This window comes from Arachis hypogaea, chromosome 16, assembly GCF_003086295.3.
Source record: "Arachis hypogaea cultivar Tifrunner chromosome 16, arahy.Tifrunner.gnm2.J5K5, whole genome shotgun sequence".
Classification (NCBI taxonomy): Eukaryota; Viridiplantae; Streptophyta; class Magnoliopsida; order Fabales; family Fabaceae; genus Arachis; species Arachis hypogaea.
In genome coordinates, this window is record NC_092051.1 from 93798844 (window position 1) to 93805396 (window position 6553).

The 6553-nt window shown below is 36.5% G+C and overlaps 1 non-coding gene across 1 annotated transcript; it reads left to right on the plus strand.

Annotated features, from left to right (window-relative positions):
• The first annotated feature begins 4412 nt into the window (after window positions 1–4412).
• On the plus strand, window positions 4413–4520 carry LOC112761108 (small nucleolar RNA R71). The gene has a single exon (XR_003181519.1). It is a non-coding gene; the product is annotated as a small nucleolar RNA R71 (small nucleolar RNA).
• Window positions 4521–6553: the final 2033 nt, after the last annotated feature.

Consider the following 6553-nt stretch of genomic DNA (forward strand, 5'->3'; position numbering starts at 1 on the left):
GTATAAAACTGGAGTTTAACGCCCTTTTGCGTCATCTAAACTCGACCAAAGTATGGACTATTATATATTTCTGAAAAGCCCTGGATGTCTACTTTCCAACGCAATTGGAAGCGCGCCATTTTGATTTCTGTAGCTCCAGAAAATCCATTTTGAGTGCAGGGAGGTCAAAATCCAACAGCATCAGCAGTCCTTCTTCAACCTCTGAATCTGATTTTTGCTCAAGTCCCTCAATTTCAGCTAGAAAATACCAGAAATCACAGAAAAACACACAAACTCATAGTAAAGTCTAGAAATGTGAATTTAGCATAAAAACTAATGAAAACATCCCTAAAAGTAACCAGATTCTACTAAAAACACACTAAAAATAATGCCAAAAAGCGTATAAATTATCCGCTCATCACAACACCAAACTTAAATTGTTGCTTGTCCCCAAGCAACTGAAAATCAAATAGGATAAAAAGAAGAGAATATACTATAAATTCCAAACTATCAATGAAACATAGCTCCAATCAGATGAGCGGGACTTGTAGCTTTTTGCCTCTTGAATATTTTGGCATCTCACTTTATCCATTGAGGTTCAGAATGATTGGCATCTATAGGAACTCAGAGTTCAGATAGTGTTATTGATTCTCCTAGTTTAGTATGATGATTCTTGAACACAGCTATTTTATGAGTCTTGGCCGTGGCCCTAAGCACTTTGTTTTCCAGTATTACCACCGGATACATAAATGCCACAGACACATAATTGGGTGAACCTTTTCAGATTGTGACTCAGCTTTGCTAAAGTCCCCAATTAGAGGTGTCCAGGGTTCTTAAGCACACTCTTTGTTTGCTTTGGACCTTGACTTTAACCGCTCAGTCTCAAGTTTTCACTTGACACCTTCACGCCACAAGCACATGGTTAGGGACAGCTTGGTTTAGCCACTTAGGCCAGGATTTTATTCCTTTAGGCCCTCCTATCCACTGATGCTCAAAGCCTTGGGATCCTTTTTATTTACCCTTGCCTTTTGGTTTTAAGGGTTATTGGCTTTTTGCTCTTGCCTTTTGGTTTTAAGAGCTTTTGGCTTTTTCTGCTTGCTTTTTCTTTTTCTATTTTTTTTTCGCCATTTTTTTTTGCAGGCTTTGTATTCACTGCTTTTTCTTGCTTCAAGAATCATTTTTATGATTTTTCAGATTATCAAATAACATGTCTCCTTGTCATCATTCTTTCAAGAGCCAACATATTTAACATTCATAAACAACAACTTCAAAAGACATATGCACTGTTCAAGCATTCATTCAGAAAACAAAAAGTATTATCACCACATCAATATAATTAAACTAAGTTCAAGGATAAATTTGAAACTCATGTACTTCTTGTTCTTTTGAATTAAAAACATTTTTCATTTAAGAGAGGTGATGGATTCATAGGACATTCATAACTTTAAGACAAAGTTACTAAATACTAATGATCATGTAATAAGACACTAACATAGATAAGAACTTAACATAAAGAAAATGAAAAATAGAAAATTTGAGAACAAGGAATAAGTCCACCTTAGTGATGGTGGCATTTTCTTCTTGAGGAACCAATGATGTCCTTAAGCTCTTCTATGTCTCTTCCTTGTCTTTGTTGCTCTTTCCTCATTGCTCTTTGATCTTCTCTAATTTCATGAAGGATGATGGAGTGCTCTTGATGTTCCACCCTTAGTTGTCCCATGTTGGAACTCAGTTCTCCTAGGGAGGTGTTGATTTGCTCCCAAAAGTTCTGTGGAGGAAAGTGCATCCCTTGAGGTATCTCAGGGATCTCTTGATTTGCAGTCAAATGTTCTACCACTGAGCTATAGACCCTTGAGATGAATCTCTCCATCTCCTATGACTTGGAGGTGGAAGCTTTTGTCTTCCCTTTCCTCTTTCTAGAGGTTTCTCTGGCCTTAGGTGCCATTAATGGTTATGGAAAAACAAAAAAAAGCTATGCTTTTACCACACCAAACTTAGAATGTTGCTCGCCCTCGAGCAAAAGAAGAAAGAATAGTAGAAGAAGAAGATATGGAGGAGATGGAGGGATGTGTGTATTCGGCTATATGGGGTTTAAGGTGGTTATGAGGTGTGAAAAGGAGGGAGTGATGGTTTGAATTTTGAGTGGGTGGGTGTAGGTGGGTGTATGATGGTTTTAGAGGGGAATTGGAGGTGATTGGTGAAGGGTTCTTGGGAAAGGGTGATATAGGATTATGAGGAGGTAAGGTGAGTGGAGGTATGTGGGGATCCTGTGGGGTCCACAGATCCTGAGGTGTCAAGGATTTGCATCCCTGCACCAATTAGGCATGTAAAACACCTTTGCATGCAATTCTGGCGTTTAAATGCCGAACTGATGCTTGTTTCTGGCGTTCAGCGCCAGCTTTCTTCAGTGTGCATTCCTGGCGTCTGAACGCCAGGATGCTGCTTGTTTTGGGCGTTTAACGCCAGATCCACGCTCTGTTCTGGTGTTGAATGCTAGCCAGATGCTCCTTACTGGCGTTTAAACGCCAATAAGCCCTTCCTCCAGGGTGTGATTTTTCTTCTGCTGTTTTTGATTCTATTTTTGATTTTTCTATTTATTTTGTGATTCCACATGATCACGAACCTAATAAAACATGAAAGAACAATAAAATAAAAATAAAATTAGATAAATAAAAATTGGGTTGCCTCCCAACAAGCGCTTCTTTAATGTCAATAGCTTGACAGTGGGCTCTCATGGAGCCTCACAGATGTTCAGAGCATTGTTGAGACTTCCCAACACCAAACTTAGAGTTTGGATATGGGAGCTCAACACCAAACTTAGAGTTTGGTTGTGGCCTCCCAACACCAAACTTAGAGTTTGACTGTGGGGGCTCTAGTTAACTCTGCAGTGAGAGAAGCCTTTCATGCTTCCTCTCCATGGTTACAGAGAGAGATCCTTGAGTTTTAAACACAAGGTTGTTCTCATTTAGTTGAAGGATCAATTCTCCTCTGTCCACATCAATCACAGCTCTTGTTGTGGCTAGGAAGGGTCTTCCAAGGATGATGGATTCATCCTCATCCTTCCCAGTATCTAGGATTATGAAATCAGCAGGAATGTAAAGGCCTTCAACCTTTACTAACATGTCCTCTACTTGTCCATAAGCCTATTTTCTGGAATTGTCTGCAATCTCCAAAGAGATTTTGGCAGTCTGTACCTCAAAGATTTCCAGTTTCTCCATTACAGAGAGTGGCATGAGGTTTACTCCTGACCCAAGGTCACATAGAGCCATTTCAAAGGTCATGGTGCCTATGGTACAAGGTATTAGGAACTTTCCAGGATCCTGTTTCTTCTGAGGCAATCTCAGTTGATCCAATGCATTTAGTTCATTGGTGAACAGGGGAGGTTCATCTCCCCAAGTCTCTTTACCAAATAAATTGGCATTCAGCTTCATGATTGTCCCAAGGAACTTGGCAACTTGCTCTTCAGTAACATCCTCATTCTTTTCAGAAGAGGAATACTCATCAAAGCTCATGAATGGCATAAGGAGGTTCAATGGAATCTCTATGGTCTCTAGATGAGTCTCAGATTCCTTTGGTTCCTCAGAGGGACACTCCTTGTTGATCACTGGACGTCCCAGGAGGTCTTCTTCCTTGGGATTCATGTCCTCCCCTTCCTCTTTGGATTCGACCATGATGGTTATATCAATGGCCTTGCACTCTCCTTTTGGATTTTCTTCTGTATTGCTTGGGAGAGCACTAGGAGGGGTTTCAGTGATCTTCTTACTCAGCTGGCCCACTTGTGCCTCTAAATTTCTAATGGAGGACCTTGTTTCATTCATGAAACTCAGAGTGGCCTTAGATAAATCAGAGACTAAGTTTGCTAAATTAGAGGTAGTTTGTTTAGAGTTCTCTGTCTGTTGCTGAGTGGATGATGGAAAAGGCTTGCTGTTGCTAAACCTGTTTCTTCCACCATTATTAAAGCCTTGTTGAGGCTTTTGTTGATCCTTCCATGAGAGATTTGGGTGATTTCTCCATGAGGGGTTATAGGTGTTTTCATAAGATTCACCCATATAATTTACCTCTGCTATTGTAGGGTTCTCAGGATCATAAGCCTCTTCTTCAGAAGATGCCTCTTGAGTACTGTTGGATGCAGCTTGCATTCCATTCAGACTCTGAGAAATCATATTGACTTGCTGAGTCAATATTTTATTCTGAGCCAATATGGCATTCAGAGTATCAATTTCAAGAACTCCCTTCTTCTGAGGCGTCCCATTACTCACAGGATTTCTTTCAGAAGTGTACATAAACTGGTTGTTAGCAACCATGTCAATAAGTTCTTGAGCTTCTGCAGGCGTTTTCTTTAGGTGAATGGATCCACCTGCAGAAGTATCCAATGACATCTTAGCTAATTCAGATAGACCATCATAGAATATATCCAGGATGGTCCATTCTGAAAGCATGTCAGAAGGACACTTTTTGGTCAGTTCCTTGTATCTCTCCCAAGCCTCATAGAGGGATTTACCTTCTTTCTGTCTGAAGGTTTGAACATCCACTCTAAGCTTACTCAGCTTTTGAGGAGGAAAGAACTTGGATAAGAAAGCCTTGACCAGCTTATCCCAAGAGTTCTGGCTATCCTTAGGTTGAGAGTCTAACCATATTCTAGCTCTGTCTCTCACAACAAAAGGGAAAAGCATGAGCCTGTAGACTTCAGGATCTACTCCATTAGTCTTAACAGTATCACAGATCTGTAAGAATTTAGTTAAGAACTGAAAGGGATCTTCAGATGGAAGTCCATGAAACTTGCAGTTTTGTTGCATCAGAGAAACTAATTGAGGTTTAAGCTCAAAATTGTTTGCTCCAATGGTAGGGATGGAGATGCTTCTTCCATGTAAATTGGAATTAGGTGCAGTAAAGTCACCAAGCATCCTCCTTGCATTATTATTATTTTTTGCTGCCATCTCCTCTTCCTGTTCGAAAATTCCTGTATGGTTGTCTCTGGATTGTTGTATTTTAGCTTCTCTTAGTTTCCTTTTCAGAGTCCTTTCAGGTTTAGGATCTGCTTCAACAAGAATGTTCTTGTCCTTGCTCCTGCTCATATGAAAGAGAAGGGAATAGAAAAATAATAATAGAGATCCTTTTTACCACAGTATAGAGGTTCCCTTGTTGTGAGTAGAAGAAAAGAAGAGTAGAAGAGATATGAGATGAAGAGAAATGTTCGTAAATGAATAAATAAATAGAAGAAGAAGAGGGAGAGGGAATTTCAAAAATTAATTTTTGAAAAAGAGTTGATAATTTTTGAAAATTAAAGGAGAATTAAAATTAAAATTAAAATTTAAACAATTGATTAATTAAAAAGAATTTTTGAAAAAGAGGGAGGTATTTTCGAAAATTAGAGAGAGAAGAGTAGTTAGGTGGTTTTGAAAAAGATAAGAAACAAACAAAAAGTCAATTAGTTAGTTGAAAAAGATTTGAAAATCAATTTTGAAAAGATAAGAAGATAAGAAGTTAGAAAAGATATTTTAAAATCAAATTTTTGAAAAAGATATGTTTTAAAAAGATATAATAGAAAGATATGATTAAAATTAGGTTTGAAAAAGATTTGAATTTTAAAATCAAAATTAATGACTTGACTCACAAGTAATCACAAGATATGATTCTAGAACTTAAAGTTTGAATCTTTCTTAACAAGCAAGTAAAAAACTTGAAATTTTTGAATCAAAACATTAATTGTTGATGATATTTTCGAAAATATGATATAAAATTAAGAAAAAGATTTTTGAAAAGTGTTTTAAAAATTTTCGAAAATAAATAAGAAAAATGAAAAAGATATGATTTTTGAAAAAGCTTTTGAAAAAGATAAGATTTTCAAATTGAAAATTTGATTTGACTCATAAGAAACAACTAGATTTTAAAAATTTTTGAAAAAGTCAATCCAAATTTTCGAAATTTATGAGAGAAAAAAGGAAAGATATTTTTTTTATTTTTGAATTTTTAATGATGAAAGAGAAAAACAAAAAAAATGACTCACAACATGAAAATTATGAATCAAAACACATGATGCATGCAAGAACACTATGAATGTCAAGATGAACACCAAGAACACTTTGAAGATCATGATGAACATCAAGAATATATTTTTGAAAAATTTTTGATGCAAAGAAAACATGCAAGACACCAAACTTAGAAATCTTTAATGCTTGGACTCTAACAAACGAAAAATGCATATGAAAAACAAGAAAAGACACAAAACAAGAAAATATGAAGATCAAACAAGAAGACTGGCCAAGAAAAACTTGAAGATCATGAAGAACACTATGAATACATGAATTTTCGAAAAAATGCATAAAGAATTTTTAGAAAAAATGCAATTGACACCAAACTTAAAAATTGACTCAAGACTCAAACAAGAAACACAAAATATTTTTGATTTTTATGATTTTATAAAAAATTTTTTTATTTTTTTTCGAAAATTAATGTGAAAAAGAAAAATAAAGATTCCAAAATTTTTAATATGAATTCTAGGAATCTTGCACTCTTAGTCTAAAGCTCCAATCTGAGGGTTAGACATGGCTTACTAGCCAGCCAAGCTTTAGAA